The 21628-nt window shown below is 58.7% G+C and overlaps 12 non-coding genes and 1 pseudogene across 12 annotated transcripts; all 13 read left to right on the top strand.

Moving 5' to 3' along the window:
* Positions 1 to 1222: 1222 nt before the first annotated feature.
* On the top strand, positions 1223 to 1303 carry LOC112808847 (small nucleolar RNA SNORD115). The gene has a single exon (XR_003204452.1). It is a non-coding gene; the product is annotated as a small nucleolar RNA SNORD115 (small nucleolar RNA).
* Positions 1304 to 2907: 1604 nt separating this feature from the next.
* LOC112808858 (small nucleolar RNA SNORD115) lies at positions 2908 to 2977 on the top strand (annotated as a pseudogene).
* A 1592-nt stretch (positions 2978 to 4569) lies between these two features.
* On the top strand, positions 4570 to 4650 carry LOC112808851 (small nucleolar RNA SNORD115). Its single transcript, XR_003204456.1, has one exon. It is a non-coding gene; the product is annotated as a small nucleolar RNA SNORD115 (small nucleolar RNA).
* A 1561-nt stretch (positions 4651 to 6211) lies between these two features.
* On the top strand, positions 6212 to 6292 carry LOC112808843 (small nucleolar RNA SNORD115). Its single transcript, XR_003204449.1, has one exon. It is a non-coding gene; the product is annotated as a small nucleolar RNA SNORD115 (small nucleolar RNA).
* Positions 6293 to 7862: 1570 nt separating this feature from the next.
* LOC112808833 (small nucleolar RNA SNORD115) lies at positions 7863 to 7943 on the top strand. The gene has a single exon (XR_003204440.1). It is a non-coding gene; the product is annotated as a small nucleolar RNA SNORD115 (small nucleolar RNA).
* Positions 7944 to 9520: 1577 nt separating this feature from the next.
* Positions 9521 to 9601, top strand: LOC112808829 (small nucleolar RNA SNORD115). Its single transcript, XR_003204436.1, has one exon. It is a non-coding gene; the product is annotated as a small nucleolar RNA SNORD115 (small nucleolar RNA).
* A 1590-nt stretch (positions 9602 to 11191) lies between these two features.
* LOC112808841 (small nucleolar RNA SNORD115) lies at positions 11192 to 11272 on the top strand. Its single transcript, XR_003204447.1, has one exon. It is a non-coding gene; the product is annotated as a small nucleolar RNA SNORD115 (small nucleolar RNA).
* A 1570-nt stretch (positions 11273 to 12842) lies between these two features.
* On the top strand, positions 12843 to 12923 carry LOC112808840 (small nucleolar RNA SNORD115). The gene has a single exon (XR_003204446.1). It is a non-coding gene; the product is annotated as a small nucleolar RNA SNORD115 (small nucleolar RNA).
* Positions 12924 to 14486: 1563 nt separating this feature from the next.
* Positions 14487 to 14567, top strand: LOC112808849 (small nucleolar RNA SNORD115). Its single transcript, XR_003204454.1, has one exon. It is a non-coding gene; the product is annotated as a small nucleolar RNA SNORD115 (small nucleolar RNA).
* Positions 14568 to 16155: 1588 nt separating this feature from the next.
* On the top strand, positions 16156 to 16236 carry LOC112808846 (small nucleolar RNA SNORD115). The gene has a single exon (XR_003204451.1). It is a non-coding gene; the product is annotated as a small nucleolar RNA SNORD115 (small nucleolar RNA).
* Positions 16237 to 17801: 1565 nt separating this feature from the next.
* LOC112808853 (small nucleolar RNA SNORD115) lies at positions 17802 to 17882 on the top strand. The gene has a single exon (XR_003204458.1). It is a non-coding gene; the product is annotated as a small nucleolar RNA SNORD115 (small nucleolar RNA).
* Positions 17883 to 19483: 1601 nt separating this feature from the next.
* Positions 19484 to 19564, top strand: LOC112808837 (small nucleolar RNA SNORD115). The gene has a single exon (XR_003204444.1). It is a non-coding gene; the product is annotated as a small nucleolar RNA SNORD115 (small nucleolar RNA).
* A 1574-nt stretch (positions 19565 to 21138) lies between these two features.
* On the top strand, positions 21139 to 21219 carry LOC112808839 (small nucleolar RNA SNORD115). The gene has a single exon (XR_003204445.1). It is a non-coding gene; the product is annotated as a small nucleolar RNA SNORD115 (small nucleolar RNA).
* Positions 21220 to 21628: the final 409 nt, after the last annotated feature.

The following is a 21628-nucleotide window of genomic DNA, read 5'->3' as shown; positions in this document are numbered from 1 at the left end:
TCATCGGGTCGGGAACCCTGGATGTCTGGAGAGGGTGGACTTACCCCTTGAAGGTCCGCCCTTGGGCCATCCCACATGCAGGGGAAGCGAAATTTTGGCAGGGTCCCTGACAAGGAAGGGAAAGTGCAGGGACGCTGTGGTGAGTGCATGTTCAGCTCAGGACTCATGCTGCTTCATGGTGTGCCCCATGGGCCCATCCAGATGGTGGACATGGACCCCTTGGGGTCACAGGCAGTTATCTCCCTTGGCCCTGGGCTGTTCCTGAAGCCCCGGGACTTGGCCAGTTGCCCCAGGTGGGAGAGCCCAGAGCTCCTGTCACATGCATCAACTCCCAAGGAGCTTGGGGCCCCTTGGGGCAGCTGGGGAATTCCCCTCCCTGATCCCTTTGGCCACGGAGACAAGAAGGGCCCGCCAGGCCTAGGAGGGGAATCTCAAGTCCCTGCACACAAGAGGCAATGGCCCTGGGCCTCTTGTGGCGGCACTCTAGACCTGAGGGAGTGATCACAGGGAAGAGGCCCAACAGGTGCAGGGAGAGGTCCCCCCTGCATGGCGGGCAGTGGGCAGCATGCCTTGGTTGCATGCATGTGGTTGGCCCAGCATCTATCCCTCTGCCTTGGAGGTCCTGGAGACTGTGGCTCCTCATGCGCTCGAGGACATCTGCCCAGCAGCGGGTGCCACAGATGGCCAATTGGTGGGAGGGTGAATGCCTGGCCCTACCTACCAGGACACACACCCTTCATGCTGGGCCCCGTGACCACAGCATGCTACCTCTTGGGGGCCTGTGTGCTGGGAATTCTCCTGGGGGGCAGCATCAGCAAGGCTCAGCTCCCCTGGGGGTCCATGCTCTCCATTGTTTGGGGGTCCAAGAATGGGCAGCTCTGCTCCTGTAGCCTTCCCCTTATTTGCGGGTCTTACTGTGTGCCGGCCGGCCTCAGGCCTTGTCACGTGGTGCCAGGATTTCAGGATTGGCAGCTCTTGGTTGCAGGGGCAGGTGCCCTGGAGCAGGGCATTCTGACAGCTGGCCTACCCCTCTTTCCCCAGATCCTGTACCCAGATGAAGATACTGCCCTGAGAGCAAAGTCTTGCTAGGCCCAGCCCTAGCAAAAGGCCCAATGTCAGGTGCCAATGTACCCCCAATGGGGCATCCTGCTCTACAGTAAGCACCTCCGGTAAGCAGGTTTGGGGCATGGGGAGTGCCTGCCTGGGTACCAATGCTTTGCTTGGGTCAATGATGAGAACTCATATTGTCTTGAAGAGAGATGATGGTCTAAAAATCATGCTCAATAGGATTATGCTGAGGTCCAGTGGAGGGAACCATCCCTGGGTCAGCATCCCGAGGATGCTCGGGGCCCTGGGGGAGTGCCACAGTTTGGGGCTTTAGGTGACTGATCACTAGGGGTTCCCTGCTGTGGCTATGGTATGACTGTGGGCCTCCAGGTACCCAAAGGTGCTCAAGGCTTTGGCCTTGCCTGCTGACTCATTCCCCATCCCAGGACACCTCCCAGGGAGCCATTGCTTAACAACCCCAGTCTCCTTGTGTCTTTCAGCGGGCCATGGTGTCTAGGGTCTCGGTGCGGCCTCAACCATGGCAGGTGAGTGGAAGCCACTGGGCTTGGAGGGAGGCTACAGATGCCATCGCGGTGGGTTTGGGAAGCCCGTGTCGGGGAGGCGGCCGCATGGGCATCGGGCCAGGGGCCCTGGTTGCCCAGAGAGGGTGGACTTACCCCTTAAAGGTCCGCCCTTGGGACATCCCACATGCAGGGGAAGGGAAAGGTTGGCTGGGTCCCTGACAAGGACCGGAAAGTGCAGTGACACCGCCATCAGCCCATGTTCAGCAGAGGGCTCTTGCTGCTTCATTGTGTGCCCCATGAACCCATCCAGATGGTGGATATGGGCACCTTGGGGCCACTAGCAGCTGTCCCCTCAGCCCTGGGCTGTTCCTGAAACCCAGGCTCTTGGCAAGGTGCCCATGGTGGGAGAGCCTAGAGCTCCTGTCACATGCACTTGACTCTGAAGGAGCTTGGGTCCCCTTGGGGCAGCTGGGGAATTCCCCTCCCTGATCCCTTGGGCAGCCAAGACACGAAGGGCCCACCAGGCCTTGGAGGGGAATCTCAAGCGCCTGGGCACAAGAGGCAATGGTCCTGGGCTTCTCACAATGGCACTCTAGGCCTCTGGGAGTGATCCCGGGGAATAGGCCCAGCAGGTACCAGGAGAGGGCCCTCCTGCACAGTGGACACTGGGTGGCATGCCTTGGTTGCGTGCACGCAGTTGGCCCAGCATCCATTCCTCTGCCCTGGGAGTCCTGGGGGCCATGGCTCCCCATGTGTTCAAGGGAACCAGCCCAGCTCTGGGTGCCACAGATGGCCAATCAGTGGGAGGGCGAGGGTCTGGTCCTACCTACTAGGGCAAGCACACTTCACGCCAGGTTCCATGCCCACAGGGTGCTACCTCTCCGGAAGCCTGTGTGCCGGACCTCCTTCTGGGGGGCAGCATCAGCAAGGCTCAGCTCCCTCTAGGGCCATGGTCTCCATTGTTTCGGGGTCCAGGTATGGGAATCTCTGCTCTGGTAGCCTACCCCTTGTTTGTGGTCCCCTGTTGTGTGCTGGCCAGCCTCAGGCCTTGCCACGGGGTGCCAGGTGTTTGGGAGTGGCAGTTCTTGATTCAGGGCAGGTGACTCGAGGCAGGACATTTTGAAAGCTGGGCTACCCCTCTCTCCGCAGATCCCATCTCCAGATTAAGATCCTGCCCTGAGGGCCAACTCTTGCTAGGCCCAGCCACGGCAAGAGGCCCAGTGTCTTGTACACCTGCACCACCCCCCCGCCAGAGTATCCCGCTCTACAGTAAGCACCCCTTTAAGCAGGTTCAGGGGATGGGAGAGCGCCCAACAGCGTCACCACTGCCTTGCATGGGTCAAAGATGAGAACTCATATTGTCTCGAAGAGAGATGATGACCTAAAATAGGATTACACTAAGACCCAATAGAAGGTACCACCCTCGGGTCAGCATCCTGAGGATGCTTGGGGCCCTGGGGGAGCGCCACAGTTTGGGGTTTGAGGTGACCCATCTCTTGAGGTTCCCTGCTATAGCTGTGGTCTGACTGTGGGCCTCCAGGTGCCCAAGAGGGGCTCAGGCATTTGACCTTGCCTGCTGACTCATTCCCTCTCCCAGGACACCTCCCAGAGAGCCATTGCATAACAACCCTGGTCCCCTTGTGTCAAGTGGGCCGTGGTGGCCAGGGTCTCGGCACAGCCTCAAACATAGAAGGTGAGTGGAAGCCACTGGGCTTGGAGCGAGGCCACAGATGTTATTGGAGTGGGTTCGGGAGGCCCGTGTCTGGGTGGCTGCTGCATGGGCATTGGGTAGGGGGTCCTGGATGTCCAGAGAGGGTGGACTTCCCCCTTGAAATCCTGCCCTTCAGCCATCCTACCTGCAGGGGAAAGGAATGTTTGGCTGGGTCCCTGACAAGGACCGGAAAGTGCAGGGACACCGCCAACAGCCCACGTTCAACTGAGGGCTCCTGCTGCTTCATGGTGTGCTGCATGGACCCCTCCAGATGGAGGACATGGGCCCCTTGGGGATACTTGCTGCTCTCCCCCTCAGCCCTGGACTGTTCCTGAAGCCCAGGCCCTTGGCAGGATGCCCCAGGCGGGAAGCCAAGAGCTTCTGTGGCACGTACCCAACTCCAAGGAGCTTGAGCCCACTCGGGCAGCTGGGAGCTTCCCACCCCAATCCCTTGGGCCGCCAAGACAGAAAAAGCCCAACAGGCCTAGGAAGGGAATCTCAAGATGCTGGGCAAACAGAAGATGGCTTTGGGCCTCTCGCCATGGCACTCTAGACCTGAGGGAGTGATCCCAGGAAGAGGCCAAGCAGGTGCAGGGAGAGGGCCCCCTTGCATGGTGGGCAGTGGGCAGCATGCCTTGGTTGTGTGCAGGTGGTTGGCCCGGCATCCTTTGCTCTGCCCTGGGGGCCCCGGAGGTTGTGGCTCCCCGTGTCCTCAAGGGCACCTGCCCAGCTCCGAATGCCACAGATGGCAAATACATGGGAGGGCAAGGGCCTGGCCCTACCTACCAGGGCATGCGTCCTTCATGCCGGGCCTTGTGCCCACATCATGCTACCTCTTGGGAAGCGTGTGTGCCAGGCCTTTTGGGGGGCAGCCTCAGCAAGGCTCAGCTCCCTCAAGGGCCATGCTCTCTGTTGTTTTGGGGTCCAAGTAAGGGCATCTCTGCTCCTGTAGCCTGCCCCTTCCTTTCAGTCCCTGCCATGTGCCCGCTGGCCTCACACCTTGCCACATGGCACCATGATTTCAGGACTGGCAGCTCTTGGCCACAGGGACAGGTGCCCTAGAAAAGGGCATTTTGACACATGGCCTACCCTCTCTCCCCAGATCGTGTCCCCAGACAAAGATCCCACACTGAGGGCCAAGTCTTGCTAGGCCCAGACACGGCAAGAAGTGCAACATCTTGTGCCTCTGCCCCACTCTGCCAGGGGCATCCTGCTGTACAGTAAGCACCCCTGGTAAGCAGGTCGGGGGACGGGAGAGAACTTGCCTGCATAACGACTGCCTTGCTTGGGTCAATGATGAGAACTCATATTGTCTCAAAGAGAGATGATGACCTCAATATCATGTTCACTAGGATTACGCTGAGGCCCATTGGAGGGGATCATCCCAGTGTCAGCATCCCGACGATGCTTGGGGTTCTGGGGGAGCACTGCAGTTTGGGGCTTGAGGCCACCGATCCCTTGAGGCTCCCTGCTGTGACTGTGGCCTGACTGTGGGCCTACAGGTGCCCAAGAGGGGCTCAGGTCTTCAGCCTTGCCTGCCAACCCATTCCACTTGCCAGGACACTTCCCGGGGAGCCATTGCTTAGCAACCCTGGTCTCCTTGTTTCTTTCAGCGGGTGGTGGTGGCCAGGGACTCAGTGTGGCCTTAACCATGGCTGGTGAGTGGAAGACACTGGGCTTGGAGGGAGGCTGCAGAAGCCATCAGGGTGGGTTCAGGAGGCCGCTGTCTGGATGGTGGCCACATGGGCTTTGGGCCAGGGACTCGATAGATGTCCAGAGAGGGTGGAGTTCCACTCTTGTGCCATCCCACATGCAGGGGAAGCCAAAGTTTGGCTGGGTCCCTGACAGGGACCAGAAAGTGCAGGGACGCCATAGTCAACCCACGTTCAGCTGAGGGCTCTTGCTGCTTCATGGTGTGCCCCATGGGCCCATCTAGATGGTGGACATGGGCCCCAGTGGTCCCTGTCCCCCTTGGCCCTGGGCTGTTCTTGAAGCCCAGTCCCTTGGCAAGTTGCCCTGGGAGGGAGAACCCATAGCTCCTGTCACACACACCCAACTCCCAGGGAGCTTGGGACCCCGTGGGCATCTGGGGAGATTCCCTCCCCAATCTATTGGACTGCCGAGACAGGAAGGGCCTGTTGGGCCTAGGAAGGGAATATCGAGTCCCTGGTCACAACAGGTGATGGCATGGGCCTCTCAGTGCGGCACTCTAGAACTGAGGGAGTGATCCCAGGGAAAACGTCCAGCAGGTGCCAGGAGAGGACCCCCCTACATGGGGGGCAATGGGTGGCATGCCTTGGTAGTGTGCACGCAGATGACCTGACATCCATTCCTCTGCCCTGGGAGCCATGGGGCAATGGCTCCCCGTGTCCTCGAGGGCACCTGCCCAGTTCCGTGTCCACAGATGGCCAATCCATGGGAGGTTGAGGGCCTGGCCATACCTCTCAGGGCACTCATTCCCACAGGATGCTACCCCTCAGGAAGCCTGTGTGCCGGGACTTTTGGGAAGCAGTATCAGCAAGGCTCAGCTCCCTCGAGCTCCACACTCTCCGTTTTGTCAGGGTCCAGGTATGGGCATCTCTGCTCCTGTAGTTTTCCCCTTCCTTGCAGTTCCCCACCATGTGCTGGCCGGCCTCACACCTTGCCATGCCATGCCAGGCTTTTGGGACTGGCAGCTCTTAGCCCCAGGGGCCGGTGCCATGGAGCTGGGCGTTCTGACACCTGGCCTACCCCTCTCTCCCCAGATACCATTCCCAGATGAAGATCCTGCCCTGAGGGCTAAGACTTGCTAGGCCCAGCCATGGAATGGCCATGGCAAGTGGCCCAATGTCTCATGCCCCCATCCCAGCCCTGGGAAATCCTGCTCTACAGTAAGCACCCCAGAAAGCAGGTCCAGGAGATAGGATAGCGCTCGCCCACTGCCTTGCTTGGGTCAATGATGAGAACTCATATTGTCTCAAAGAGAGATGATGACCTAAATATCATGCTCAATAAGATTACACTGAGGCCCAGTGGAGGGGACCATCCTGGGGTCGGGGTCAACAGCCCGAGGATGCTCGGGTTCCTTGGGGAGCACTGCAGTTTGGGGTTTGAGGCAACAGATCCCTCGAGGCTCCATGCTATGGCTGTGGTCTCCAGGTGCCCAAGAGGGGTCTTTGGCCTTGCCTGCCAAACCATTCCACCTCACAGGATGCCTCCCGGGGAACCATTGCTTACCAACCCTGGTCTCCTGGTGTCTTAAAGCGGCCATGGTGGCCAAAGTCTCAGCGTGGCCTCATATGTGGCCGGTGAGTGGAAGCTGCTGGGCTTGGAGAGAGGCCGCAGATGCCATCGGCGTGGGTTCAGGAGGCCAGGTCTGGGTGGCAGCTGCATGGGCATTGGGCTGGGAGCCCTGGATGTCTGGATAGGGTGAACTTCCCCCTTGAAGGTCCGCCCTTGGGCCACCCCACGTGCAGGGGAAGTCAAAAGTTGGCTGGGCAGTGATGCCATCCTCAGCCCACATTTAGCTGAGGGATCTCGCTGTTTCACAGTGTGCCCCATGTGCCCATCCAGATGGTGGTCTTGGGCCCCTCGGGGCCACTGCCGGCTGTCCCCCTCGGACCTGGGATGTTCATGAAACCCCAGGCCCCTGGGGCTAAGAGCTTGGTAAGGTGCCTTGGGCTGGAGAGCTTAGAGTTCCATTTGCACGCACCCGACTCCCAAGGAGCTTGGGCCCCTTTGAGGCAGCTGGGGAGTTCCCCTCTCTGATCCCTTGGGCCACTGAGACAAGGAAGGGCCCACCCAGCCTACGAGGGTAATCTTGAGTCCCTAGATGCAACAGGCACCTGGGCCTATTGTCACAGCACTTTAGATCTGAGGGAGTGATCCTGGGGAAGAGCCTCAGTAGGTGCCAGAAGAGGGCCCCCTACATGGCGGGCAATGGGCGGCATACCTTGGTAGTGTGCACGCAGATGGCCTGACATCCATTCCTCTGCCCTGGGAGCCATGGGACAATGGCTCCCCATGTCCCCGAGGGCACCTGCCCAGCTCTGGGTCCACAGATGGCCAATCCATGAGAAGGCGAGGGCCTGACCCTACCTACCTGGGCACGCACCCTTCATGCCTGGCCTCATGTCCACAGCGTGCTACCTCTTGAGAAACCTGTGGGGCTTCTGGGGGGTGGGTAGCATCAGAAAGGCTCAGCTCTCATGGGGGCCATGCTCTCTGTTGTTTAGGGGTCCAGGTATGGGCATTACTGCTCCTGTAGCCTGCCCCTTCCATGCAGTTCCCTGCCATATGCCGGCTGGCCTCACACCTTGCCATGCGATGCCAGGCTTTCCAAACTGGCAGCTCTTGACTACAATGGCAGGTGCCCTGGGGCAGTGCGTTTTGACACCTCGCCTACCTCTCTTTCCACAGATCCTGTCCCCAAACGAAGATCCCACTCTGAGGGCCAAATCTTGCTAGGCCCAGGCACTGCAAGATGCCCAACGTCTCATGCCTCCACCCCTCCCCCAGGCATACCCCACTACAGCAAGCACCCCCGGTAAGCAGGTTTGGGTGATGGGAGAGCTCCCGCCTGTGTCGCAGGTGCCTTCCTTGGGTCAATGATGAGAACTCATATTCTCTCGAAGAGAGATGATGACCTAAAAATCATGCTCAATAGGATTACGCTGAGGCCCAGTGGAGGGGATCATGCCAGGGTCAACATCCTGAGGATGCTTGGGGACTTGGGCGACTGCTGCATTTTGGGGTTTGAGGTGACTGATCCCTCAAGGTTTGCCACTGTGGCTATGAACTGACTGTGGGCCTCCAGGTGACCATGAGAGATTCAAGGATTTGGCCTTGCCTGCTGACCCATTCTTGGGCCAGCGATGCATCCCTAAGAGCCATTGCTTTGCATCCCAGATCTCCTTGTGTCTTTCATGGGCTGTGGTGGCCAGTGTCTCGGCGTGGGCACAACCATGGCAGGTGAGTGGAAGCCAATGCACTTGGAGGGAGGTCGCAGATGTTGTTGGGGTGGGTTCACATGGCCCATGTCTGGGTGGTGGCCACATAAGAATCGGGCTAGGGACCCTGGATGTCAGGAGAGGGTGGACTTCCCCCTTGATGGTCCGCCCTTGGGGCATACCACATGCAGGGAAAGTGAAAGATGGGCCGGGTCCCTGACAAGGACTGTAAAGTGCAGGGATGCCACCATCACCCAGTTCAGCTGAGGGGTCTTACTGCTTCATGGTGTTCCCCATATGCCCATGCAGATGGTGGATGTGGGCCCCATGGGACCACTGGTGGCTGTCCCCCACAGCCCTCAGTTGTTCCTGAAGCCCTGGCACTTGGCAAGTTGCCCTGGGCTGAAGAGCCCAGAATTCCTGTTGCATGCACCCAACTCCAAGGAGTTTGGGCCCCCTCAGGGCAGCTGGGAACTCACTTCCCCGATCCCTTGGGCTGCCGAGACAGCAAGGGCCCACCGGTCTAGGAGGGGAATCTCAAGTCCCTGGGAACAACAGGCGATGGCCCTGGGGCTCACGCCCTGACACTCTAGACTTAATGGAGTTATCTAGGGGTGCAGGGAGAGGCAGCCCACTGCATGGTGGGCAGTGCGCTGCATGCCTTGGTTGCATGCATGTGTTTGGCCCAGCATCCATTCCTCTACCCTGGGGACCCTGGGGTCATGGCTTCTCATGTCCTGGAGGGCACCTGCCCAGCTTTCGGTGTCACAGATACCCAATCCATGAGAGGGTGAAGCCTTGGCCCTCCCTACCAGGACAAGCTCCCTGCAATTCCATGCCTCACTCCCACACCCTGCAACCTCTCAGGTAGCCAGTGTGCCAGGCCTTTCATGGGGGGCAGCCCCAGCAAGGCTCGGCTCCCTCAGGGACCACGCTCTCCATTGTTTCAGGGTCCAGGTATGGGCATCTCAGCTCTGGTAGCCTGCCCCTTTCTTGCGGTTCCCGCCATGTGTCGGCTGGCCTCGCGCTTTGCCATGCGGCACCAGGATTTCAGGACTGGCAGCTCTTGGCTGCAGGGGTAGGTGCCCCAGAGAATGGCGTTTTGACACCAGGCCTAAACCTCTTTCCCCAGATCATGTACCCAGACAAAGATCCTGTCCTGGGGGCCAAATCTTCCTAGGCCCAGTCCTGGCAACAGGCCCAACGTCTCCTCCCTGGCACCATCCAGGGTAATCCACTCTACAGTAAGCTCCCCCGGTAAGTGGATTCAGGGAAGGAGAGTGCCCACCCGCCTTGCTACTGCTTTGCTTGGGTCAATGATGAGAACTCATACTGTCTTGAAGAGAGATGATGACCTAAAAATCATGCTCAATAGGATTACACTGAGGCCCAATGGAGGGGACCATCACTGGGTCAGCATGCCAAGGATGCTCAGGGCCCTGGGGGAGAGCTGCTGTTTGGAGCTTATAATGACCATTCCCTCGAGGCTCCCCACTGTGGCTGTGGGTGACTGTGGGCCTCCAGGTGCCCAAGAGGTGCTCAGGCCTTCTGCCTTGCCTGCCAATTCATTCTCCCTCCCAGGACGCCTCCCAGGGAGCCATTGCTTAACAACCCTGGTCCCCTTGTGTCTTTCAGTGGGCTGTGGTGGCCAGGGTCTCCATGTGGCCTCACCATAGCAGGTGAGTGGAGGCCACTAGGCTTGCAGGGAGGCCGCAGATGCCATCGGGATGGGTTCAGGAGGCCTGTGTGTGGGAGGCGACTGCATGGCCATCTGGCAGAGAGCTCTGGTTGTCCAGATAGGGTGGATTTCTCCATTAAAGGTCCCCCCTTGGGCCATCCCAGGTGCAGGGGAAGTGAAAGGTTGGCTGGGTCCCTGACAAGGACCAGAAAATGCAGGGACGCCATAGTCAGCCCACGTTCAGCTGAGGGTTCTTGCTGCTACATGGTGTGCCCCATATCCCATCCAGATGGAGAACTTTGGCCCCTTGGGGCCACTGGCAGCTGTCCCACTTGGCCCTGGGGTGTTCCTGAAGCCTCGGCCCTTCGCAAGGTGCCCCGGGTAGGAGAGCCCAAAGCTCCTGTCGCATGCAACTGACTCTCAAGGAGCTTGGGCCCCCTCAGGGCAGCTGGGGAGCATTGTCCATGAGCCCTTAGGCCGCTGAAGCAGGAAGAGCTTACTGGGCCTTGTAGGGGAATCTCAAGTCCCTGGGCACAAAGGCAATGACACTGCACCTATCATCATGGCACTCTAGACCTGAGGGAATGATCCAGAAGAGGCCCAGCAGGTGCACGGAGAGGGCTCTCTTGCATCGCGGGCAGTGGGCAGCATGCCTTGATAGTGTGCATGTGGTTGGCCCGGCATCCATTCCTCTGCCTTAAGGACCCTGGGGGCCATGGCTCCCATGTCCTTGAGAGCACCTGCCCAGCTCCAGGTACCACAGATGGCCAATCCGTGGGAGGGCAGGGGCTTGGCCCTACCTACCTGGGTATTCACACTTCACGCTGGTTCTAGCCCCCACAGTGTGCTACCTCTCAGGAAGCCTCTGTGCTGGGCCTTCTTAGGGGGCAGCATCAACAAGAATCTGATCCCTCAGTGGGCACACTCTCCATTGTTTCGGGGTCCAGGTATGGGCATCTCTGCTACTGTAGCCTGCCCCTTCCTTGTGGCCCCCCGGCTTATGCCAGCCAGCCTCAAGCCTTGCCACGCGCTGCCATGGTTTTGGACTGTCAGCTCTTGGACAAAGGAACAGTGTCCCAGTGCAGGGTGTTTTGTCACCAGGCCTAACCCTCTCTCCCCAGATCCCGTCCCAGATAAAGATCCTGGTCTGAGGGTCAAGTCTTGCTAGGCCCCGCACCTGCAAGGAACCCAACGTCTCTTCCCCCATCCCAGCTCATCCGGGGCATCCTGCTCTAAGTAAGCACCCCAGTAAGCAGGTTCAGGGGATGGGAGAGCACCTGCCCATGTCACCATTGCCTTGCTTGGGTCAACGATGAGAACTCATATTGTCCTGAAGAGAGATGATGACCTAAGAATCATGCTTAATAGGATTACGCTGAGTCCCAGTGGAAGGGACCATTCCCGGATCAGCATCCCCAGGAAGCTCAGGGCCCTGGGGAGTGCTGCAGCTTAGGGCTTGAGGCGACTGACCCCTTGAGCCTCCCCCTGTGGCTGTTGCCTGACTGTGGGCCTCCAGGGGCCCAAAGGTGTTAACACCTTCAGCCTTGCCTGGCAACTCATTCACCCTCCCAGGACGCCTCCCTGGAAGCCATTGCTTTGTCTCTTTGTGCCTCTCAGCAGGCCATGCTGGCCAGTGTCTCATCATGACCTCAACCAGGCAGGTGAGTGGAAGCCCCTGTGAGTGGAGGGAGGCTGCAGATGCCTTCATGGTGGGGTCAGGAGGCCCACGTCTGGGAGGCGGCCACATGGATGTCAGGCCGGGAGCCCTGGATGTCTGGAGATGGTGAACATCTCCAATGAAGGCCCACCATTGGACCATCCCACATGCAGGGGAAGCTAAATGTTGTCAGGGTCCCTGACAAGGACCGGAAAGTGCAGGGACACCACTGTCAGCCCACGTTCAGCTGACGGACCTCGCTGTTTCATGGTGTCCCACATGAGACTGTCCAGATGGTGGAGGTGGGCCCCTTGCGGACACTGTTGGCACTCCCCCATGGCCCTGGGCTGTTCCTAAAGCTCTGCCCCTTGGTAAGGTGCCCCGGGCTGTAGAGCTTAGAGCTCCTTTTGCATACTTCAGCTCCCAAGGGGTATATGGGGAGGTCCCCTCCCCGATCCCTTTGGCCACTGAAACATGAAGGGCCCACCGGTCCTAGGAGGGGAATCTCGAGTCCCTGGGTGCAACAGGCGAGAACCTGGGCCTCTTACAGTGGTATTCTAAACCTGAGGGATTAATCACAGGGAAGAGGCCCAGCAGGTGCAGGGAAACGCCTTCCTTGTACAGAGGACAAGGGACAGCATGTCTTGGTTGCGTGCACACTTTGTTGGCCCAGCATCCATTCCTCTGGCCTGGGGGCCCTGGGGGCAGTGGTTCACCGTGTCCTCAAGAGCACCTGACCACCTCCGGGTAACACAGATGGCCAACAGTGGGAGGGTGAGGGCCTGGCCCTACCTACCAGGGCACGCACCCTTCACGCCAGGCTGAGTGCCCACCATGTGCTACGTCTCAGGAAGCCTATGGGCTGGGCCTTCACCTGGGGGCCAGCATCAGCAAGGTTTGGCTCCTTTGGAGGCCACATTCTCCTTTGTTTCGGGGTCCAGGTATGGGTATCTCTACTCCTGTAGCCTACTCCTTCCTTGCGTTCCTCCAACATGTCCGGGTGGCCTCACACCTCCCCAATCATTGCCAGCATTCCACGAGTGGCAGCTCTTGGCCACAGGGGCAGGTACCCCGGAGCAGGGTGTTTTCAGAGTTGGCCTACCCCTCTCTCCCCAGAGTGTGTCCCCAATTGAATATCTTGCCCTGAGGGCCATGTATTGCTAGGCCCAGCACCAGCAAGAGGCCCAACGTCTCATGCCTCTGCACGCTCCCGGGATAATCTGCTCTACAGTAGGTACCCCTGATGAGCAGTTTCAGGGAATGGAGAGCACCCGCTCGGGTCACCACTGACTTCCTTGGGTCAATGATGAGAACTCATATTGTCTCAAAGAGAGATGATGACCAAAAAATCATGCTCAATAGGATTATGCTGAGGCCCAGTGGAGGGGCTAACCCAGGATCAGCATTCCGATGATGCTAGGGGCCCAGGGGGACTGCTGCAGTTTGGGGTTTGAAGCAACCAATCCCTTGAAGCTCCCCGCATTTGTTGTGCCTTACTGTAGACCTCAAGGTGCCCACGAGGGGATCAAGCCTTCGGCCTAGCCTGCCGACCCATTCCCCCTCCTAGGACTTGGGCTAGGCTTAGCAACCCTGGACTCCTTGTGTCTTTCACTGGGCCATGGTGGCCAGGGTCTCAGCATGTCCTCAAACATGGCAGGTGATTGGAAGCCACTGGCTTGGCGAGAGGTCTCAAACACCATTGGGGTGGTTTCGGGAGGCCGGGTCTGGGTGGTGGCCGCATGGGCTTTGGGCTGGGAGCCTTGGATCTCAGGAGAGGGAGGACTTCCCACTCGAAGGTCTGCCCTTGGATCATTCCACGTGCAGGGGAAATGAAAGGTTGGCCGGGTCCCTGACAAGGACTGGAAAGTGCAGGGACAACGCCGTCAGCCCACTAACAGGTCAGGGCTCTTGCTGCTTCATGGTGTGCCCCATGGGTCTGTCCAGATGGTGGACGTGGGACCCTTGGGGCCACTAATGGCTGTCCCTCTCGGCCCTGGGTTGGTCCTGAGGCCATAGCCATTGGCAAGATGCCCCGAGCGTGAGAGCCCAGAGCTCCTATTGCATGTACCTGACTCCCAAGGAACTTGGTCCCTCTCGTGGCATCAGGAGAGCTCCCCTCCCTGATCCCTTGGTCCACTGAGACTCTATAGGGCCCGCCTGTCCTTGGACGGGAATCAAGAGTCCCTGGACGCAACAGGTGATGGCCCTGGCCTCTCTCCAGGGCACTCTAGTCCTGAAGGGGTGATCCTAGGGAAGAGGCCCAGCAGGTGCAGGAAGAGGCCTCCCCTGCAAGGCGGACAGTGGGTGCTCCTCCTTGATTGGGAGCAAGCGTTTGGCCCGGCATTCATTCCTCTTCCCTGGAGGCCCTGGGGAAACACTTGCCCAATCCTGGTGCCACAGATGGCCAATCCATGGAATGGTGAGGGCTTGGCCCTAGATACCACAGCATGCACACTTCACGCCTGGACTGATGCCCACAGCATGCTACCTCTCAGGAAGCCTGTGTTCCGGACCGTCTCCTGGTGGCAGCATCCGCAACATTCGGCTCCCTCAGGGGCTACCCTCTCTGTTGTTTAGAGGTCCAGGTATGGGCATCTCTGCTCCTGTAGCCTTCCCCTCCTTGAGGTCCTCTGCCGTGTGCCGGCCTGCCTAACACCTTAACACGCGGAACCAGGCTTTTGGAACTGGCAGCTTTTGGCCGCTGGGTCAGTTGCCCAAGAGCAGGACATTTTGACACCTAGACTACCACTCTCTCCACAGATCCTGTCTCCAGACGAAGTTCCAGCCCTGAGATTCAAGTCTTGGTAGGTCAAGTCCTGGCAGGAATCCCAACACCTTGGGTCCTCACCTCCCACTGGGGCATCCCACTCTACAGTAAGCACCTGGGGTAAGTATAGTCCGGGGCAGGAGAGGGCTCGCCATCATTGTCATTGCCTTCCTTGGGTCAATGATGAGAACTCATATTGTCTCGAAGAGAGAAGATGACCTAAAAATCATGCTCAATAAGATTACACTGAGGACCAATGGAGGGACCATCTCGGAGTCAGCATCCTGAGGATGCTCAGGGCCCCAGGCAAGTGCTGCAGTTTGGGGCTTGAAGCGACTGATCCCTCAAGCCTCCCTGCTTTGGCTGTGGCCTGACTGTGGGCCTCCAGATGTCCAAGAGGTGCTCAGGCATTCGGTCTTGCTTGACAAATCATCCCCCCTCTGAGGACGCCTTCCGGGGAGCCATTGCATAGCAACCCTGGTTTCTTTGTGTCTTTCAGCAGGCCTTGGTGGCCAGGGTCTCGGTGTGGCCACAAACATCACAGGTGAGTGGAGCCACTGGACTTTGAGGGAGGCCATATACACTGTCCAGAGTGGGTGCGGGAGGCCTGTGTCTGGGGGTGGCCACACGAGTATCAGGCTGAGAGGGTGGAAACCTTGATGGCCAGAGAGGGTGGATTTCCCCATTGAAGGTCCACCCTTGGGCCATCCCAGTTGCAGGGAAATCGAAAGACATGGACCAGAATGTGCAGGGACGCCACTGTCAGCCAACGATCAGCTGAGGGAGCTCGCTGCTTCATGGTGTGCCCCATGTGTCTATCCAGATGGTGGATATAGGCCCCTTGGAGCCACTGGTGGTTGTTCCCCTCAGACCTGGGGTGTTCATGAAGCCCTGGACCTTGGCAAGTTGTCCTGGACCAGAAAGCCCAGAGCTCCTTTCCCATGCACTCGACTCCCAAGGAGTTTGGGCCCCCTCGGGGCAATTGGGGAGTTCCCCTCTCTAATCCCTTAGGCCTTTGAGACCAGAAGGGCCAACCTGGCCTAGGAGGGTAATCTTGAGTCCCTGGGCACAAAAGGTGATGTCCTTGGGCCTATCATCACAGCACTCTAGATCTGAGGGAGTGATCCTGGCGATGAGGCCCAGAAGGTGCAGTGAGAAGGCCCCTGTGCATGGCGGGAATGGGTGGCATGCCTGGTTGTGAGCATGCTGTTAGCACAGCATCCATTCCTCTGCCTTCGGGACCCAGAGGGCCGTGGGTCCCCATGTCCTCGAGGGCACCAGCCCAACTCCGGGTGTCAGAGATGGCCAATCCGTGGGACGGTGAGGGCCTGACTGTACATACCAGGGCACCCACCCTTCATGCCTGGCCCAGAGTCCATAGCATGCTACCTCTCAGGAAGCCTGTGTCCCAGGCCATCTGGGAGGCAGCATCAGCAAAGCTTGGCTCTTACGAGGGCCATGCTCTCTGTTGTTTCGTGGTCAAGTTATGGGTATTTCTGCTCCTGTAGCTTGCCCCTTCCATGCGGTCCCCCACCATATGCCAGCCAGCCTCACACCTTGCCACTCAATGCCAGGCTTTCTGGACAGGCAGCTCTTGGCTACAATGGCAGGTGCCGCGGAGCAGTGCATTTTGACACCTCGCCTGCCCTTCTCTCCCCAGATCTTGTCCCCAGATGAAGATACTGCCCTGAAGCCCAAGTGTTGCTATGCCCAGGCACTGCAAAATGCCCAAATTCTTGTGCCCCCACCCCTCCCCCCCAGACATCCTGCTCTACAGTAAGCACCCCTGCTAAGCAGGTTCGGGATTGGGAGAGTGCCCGCCTGTGTTGCCACTGCCCTTCTTGGGTCAATGATGAGAACTCATAATGTGTCGAAGATAGATGAGGACCTAAAAATCATGCTCAATAGGATTATGCTGAGGCCCAATGGAGGGGATCATGACGGGGTCAGCATCCCAAGGATGCTTGGGGCCTTGGGTGAGAGCTGCAGATTGGGGCTTGAGGCGACCATTCCCTCAAGTCTCCCCACTGTAGGTATGAACTGACTGTGGGCCTCCAGGTGCCCATGAGTGGATCAAGCCTTCGGCCTTGCCTGCTGACCCATTCGTCCTCCAAGGACCCCTCCAGAAAAGCCATTGCTTTGCAACCCCGATTTCCTTGTGTCTTTCTTGGGCCGTGGTGGCCAGTGTCTCAGCACGGCCACAACCATGGCAGGTGAGTGGAAGACACTGCACTTGGAGGGAGGCCGCACATGTCATTGGGGTGGGTCATGAGGGAATATGGCTGGGATCCCTGGATGTCCATAGAGGGTGGACTTCCCCCTTGATGGTCTGCCCTTGGGGAATCCCACATACCGGGGAAACGAAAGATGGGCCTGGTCCCTTACAAGGACTAGAAAGTGCAGGGATGCTGCCGTCACCCACTTCAGCTGAGGGACCTTACTGCTTCATGGTGTTCCCCATAGGCCCATCCAGATGGTGGACATGGGCCCCTTTGACCACTGGTGGCTGTCCCCCAAAGCCCTTGGCTTTTGCTGAAGCTTGGCACTTGGCAAGGTGCCCTGGGCGGAACAGCCCACAGTTCCTGTTGCATGCACCTGACTCCCAAGGAGCTTGGGTCCCCTCGGGGCAGCTGGGAGCTCCCCTCCCTGATCCCTTGGGCTGCTGAGACAGCAAGGGCCCACTGGGCCTAGGAAGGGAATCTCAAGTCCTGGGCACAATAGGCGATGGCTCTGGGGCTCTCGCCCTGACACTTTAGACATGATGGAGTTATCCAGGGAAAGAGGCTCAGCAGGTGCAAGGAGAGGCCCCCCACTTGCATGGTGGGCAGTGCACTACATGCCTTGGTTGTGTGCATGTGTTTTGCCTAGCATCCATTCTGCTACCCTGAAAACCATGGGGCCATGGCTTCCTGTGTCTTCAAGGGCACCTGCCCTCGAGAGTGTCACAGGTGGCCAATCTGTGGTAGGGTGAGTTCTTGGCCCTACCTACCAGGACAAGCTCCCTGCATGCCATGCCTCACTCCCACACCCTGCAACCTCTCAGGTAGCTTGTGTGCTGGCCTTCTCCTGGGAGGCAGCCTCAGCAAGGCTCGGCTCCCTGGGGGGGGCATGCTCTCCATTGTTCTGGGGTCCTTGTATGGGCACCTCAGCTCCTGTCGCCTGCCCCTTTCTTGCGGTTCCCACCGGATGCTGGACAGCCTCACGCCTTGACATGTGGCACCAGGATTTAGGGACTGGCAGCTCCTGGCCGCAGGGTTAGGTGCCCCGGAGAATGGTGTTTTGACACCAGGCCTACACTCTCTCCCCAGGTCATGTACCCAGATGAGGATCCTGCCCTGAGGGCCAAGTCTTCCTAGGCCCAGCCCTGGCAACAGGCCCAACGTCTCTTGCCCTGGTGCCCTCCAGGGTAACCTGTTCTACTGTAAGCTCCCCCAGTAAGCAGATTCGGGGGACAGGAGAGTGCCCACCTGCAATGCTACTGACTTGCTTGGGTCAATGAGGAGAGCTCATATTGTCTCGAAGAGAGATGATGACCTAAAAATCATGCTCAAAAGGATTACACCGAGGCCGATTGGCAAGGTCCATTCTGAGGTCAGCATCCCAAGGATGCTCAGGGCCCTAGGGGAGTGCTGCAGTTTGGGGCTTGAGGTGACTGATCCCTCAGGGTTCCCCGCTGTGGCTATGGACTGACTGTGGGCCTCCAGGTGCCCAAAGGTTCTCAAACTTTCGGCCTTGCTTGCTGACTCACTCCCCTTACCAGGACGCCTCCCAGGGAGCCATTGCTTAGCAATTCTAGACTCCTTGTGTCTTTCCATGGTGGTGAGGCTGTGGTGACCAGGGTCTCAGTTCAGCCTCAACCATGGCAGGTGACTGGAATCCATTGGGCTTGGAGGGAGGCCGAGACGCCGTAGGGGTGGGTTTGGGAGGCTGGTATCTGGGCGGCAGCCACATGGGCTTCGGGCTGGTCGCCCTGGATATAAGGAGAGGGTGGACTTACCTCTTGAAGGTCCGCCCTTTGGCCATCCCACCTGCAAGGGAAGGGAAAGTTTGGCTGTGTCCCTGACAAGGACCAGAAAGTGCAGGGAAACCGCTGTCAGCCCACATTCAGGTGAGGGCTCGTGCTGATTCACATTGTGACACACTGGCATGTCCAGATGGTGGAACTGGGCCCCTTGGGCCACTGGTGGCTGTCCTGCTCGGCCATGGGCTGTTCCTGAAGCCCTGGCCATCGCCTAGGTGCCCCGGGTGGGACAGCCCAGAGCTTCTGTCACACGCACCTACTCCAAGGAGCTTGGACCTCCTTGGACCAGCTGGGGAGCTCTCCTCCTTGATCCCTTGGGCTGTCAAGATACGAAGGGCCCACCAGGCCAAGGAGGGGAATCGAGTTCCTGGGTGCAACAGGCGATGGCCCTGGGCCTCTCACAGCGGCACTCTAGACCTGAGGTAGTGATTCTGGGAAGAGACCCAGCAGGTGCAGGGAGAGGGCCCCACTGCAATGGGGGAAGTGGGCGGCATGACCTTGTTACATGCATGTGGTTTGCCCAGTATCCATTCCTCTGCCTTGGGGACCCTGGGGGCCATGGCTCCCCATGTCTTTGAGGGCACCTGCCAGGCTCAGGGTGCGACAGATGGCCAAAACGTGGGAGGACGAGGGTCTGGACCTACCTACCAGGGCACGCGTCCTTCACCACTGGCCCCATGCCCACAGTGTACTACCTTTCGGGAAGTGTGTGTGCCATGCCTTCTTCTGGGGGGCAGCATCAACAAGGCTCGGCTCCTTCAGGAGCCAAGCTCTCCGTTTTTTGGGGGTCCAGGTATGGGCATCTCTGCTCCTATAGCCTACCCCTTCCTTGTGGTCACTTGCTGTGTGCTGGATGGCCTAAAGCCTTGCCACATGGCACCAGGCTTTTGGGACTGGCACTTCGTGGCTGCAGGGGTAGGTGCCACACAACAGGGCATTCTGACACTTGGCCTACCCCTCTCTTCCTAGATTGCGGCCCCAGAGGAAGATTCTGCCCTGAGGGCCAAGTCTTGCTAGGCCCAGCCCCTGCAAAAGGCTCAAAGTCTTATGACTCGGTCACTCACCGGGGCATCCCGCTCTACAATAAGCATCCCAGAAAGCAGGTTCGGGGGACATCATAGTGTCTGCCTGAGTCATCACTGCCTTGCTTGGGTCAATGATGAGAACTCATATTGTCTTGAAGAGAGATGATGACTTTAAAATCATGCTCACTAGGATTACACTGAGACCCAGTAGAGGGGACCATGCCAGGGTAAACAAATCAAGGTTCCCTGGGTTTTGAGGAACGCTGTATTTTGGGGCTTGAGGCAACGGATCCCTTGAAGTTACCCACTGTGGTGGCCTTACTGTGGACCTCCATGTGCCCAAAGGGCCTCAGGCCTTCGACCTTCCCTGCTGACTCATTCCCCCTCCCAGGACACCTCCCGTGGAGCCATTGTTTAGCACCTAGTTCTCCTTGTGTCATTCAGTGGGGCATGGTGTCCAGGGTCTCCCCATGGCCTCAAACATGGCAGGTGAGCGGAAGCCACCAGGCTTGGAAGGAAGTGGCAGACGCCATTGGGGTGGGTACTCTTGGCCCATGTCTGGGTGGGGGCTGCATGGACATCGAACTGGGAGCCCTGGATATCTGGAAAGGGTGGACTTCCCCCTTGAAAGTCGACCCTTGGACCATCTCATGTGCAGGGGAAGGAAAAGTTTGCATGGGTCCCTGACAAACTGGAAAGTGTTAGGGTGCCAGTGTCAGCCCACGTTCAACTGAGGGCTCCTGCTGCTTAATGATGTGCCCCATGGGCCCATCCAGATGGTGGACGTGGGCCCCTTGAGCCACTGGCATCTGTCCACCTTGGCCCTGAGCTGTTCCTGAAGGGCTGGCCCTTGACAATTTGCCCTAGGAAGGAGAGCCAAGAGCTCCTGTCACATGCACTCGACTCCCAAGGAGCTTGGGCCCACTTGGGGCCGCTGGGTAGCTCCTCTCCTGATTCCTTGGGCTGTGGAGTCAGAAAGAGCCCACCGGGCCGAGGAGGGGAATCTCGAATCCCTAGGTGCAACAGGCGATGGCCCTGGGCCTATGGTCACAGCACTCTAGACCTGAGGGAGTGATCCCAGATGGAGGCCAAGCAGTTGCAGGGACAGGGTCCCCCTGCATGACTGAAAGTGCTTGGTTGTGTGGATGTGATTACCCTGACATCCGTTCCTCTGGCCTTGTGCCCTGGGGGCCGTGGATCCCCATGTCCTTGAGGGCATCTGCCCAACTCCAGGTGCCACAGATGGCCAATCTGTGGGAGGGCGAAGGCCTGGTCCTACTTACTAGGGCTCACACCCTTCACGCCCAGCCCCCTGCCCAGTGTGCTACCTCTCAGGAAGCCTGTGTGCTGGGCCTTCTGGGCAGCAGCATGAGCAAGGCACAGCTCCCTTGGGGGCCACACTCTCCATTGTTCTGTGTCCCAGGTATGGGCATCTCTGCTCCTGTAGCCTGCCCCTTTCTTGTGGTCCCCCAATGTGTGCTGACAAACCTCACAACTTGCCATGCAGCACCAGGCTTTCCAGACTGGCAGCTCTTGGCCACAGGGACTGGTGTGCCCGTGCAGGACATTTTGACAGCTGGCCTACCCCTCTCCCCAGATGCCGTCCCCAGATGAATATCCCACCCTGAGATCCAAGTCTTGCTAGGCCAAGCCCTGGCAAGAGGCCCAACATCTCGTGTCATCGCCCCCTTCCCAGGGCATCCCATTCTACAGGAAACACCCCAGGTAAGTCAGTTCGGGGGACAGGAGAGCACCCGCTTGCTTTGCCATTGCCTTGCTTGGGTCAATGATGAGAACTCAGATTATCTTGAAGAGAGATGATGACCTAAAAATCATGCTCACTAGGATTACACTGAGGCCCAATGGTGAGGACCATCCGTGGGTCAGTATCCAGAAGATGCTCGTGGCCCTGGCGGAGAGCTGCTGTTTGGGGCTTATAGTGAACCTTCCCTCAAGGCTCCCTGCTGTGGCTGTGGTGTGACTGTTGGCCTCCAGGTGCCAAAGAGGTGCTCAGGCCTTCTGCCAATGAGCCTGCCGACTCATTCCCCTTCCCAGGACGCCTCCCAGGGAGCCATTGCTTAACAACCCTGGTCCCCTTGTGTCTTTCAGTGGGCCATGGTGGCCAGGGTCTCCATGTGGCCTCACCACGGCAGATGAGTGGAAGCCACTGGGCTTGCAGGGAGGCCGCAGATGCCATCAGGTTTGGTTTGGGAGGCCTGTGTCTAGGAGGCAGCCCTATGGCCATCGGGCCGGGAGCCCTGGATGTCCGG

This window comes from Callorhinus ursinus, unplaced genomic scaffold (genome assembly GCF_003265705.2).
Source record: "Callorhinus ursinus isolate GAN/ISIS: 27379988/994484 unplaced genomic scaffold, GSC_fseal_2.0 scaffold78, whole genome shotgun sequence".
Classification (NCBI taxonomy): Eukaryota; Metazoa; Chordata; class Mammalia; order Carnivora; family Otariidae; genus Callorhinus; species Callorhinus ursinus.
The sequence above is the reverse complement of the archived record's forward strand: the minus strand, read 5'-3'. Positions and strand labels throughout refer to the sequence as shown.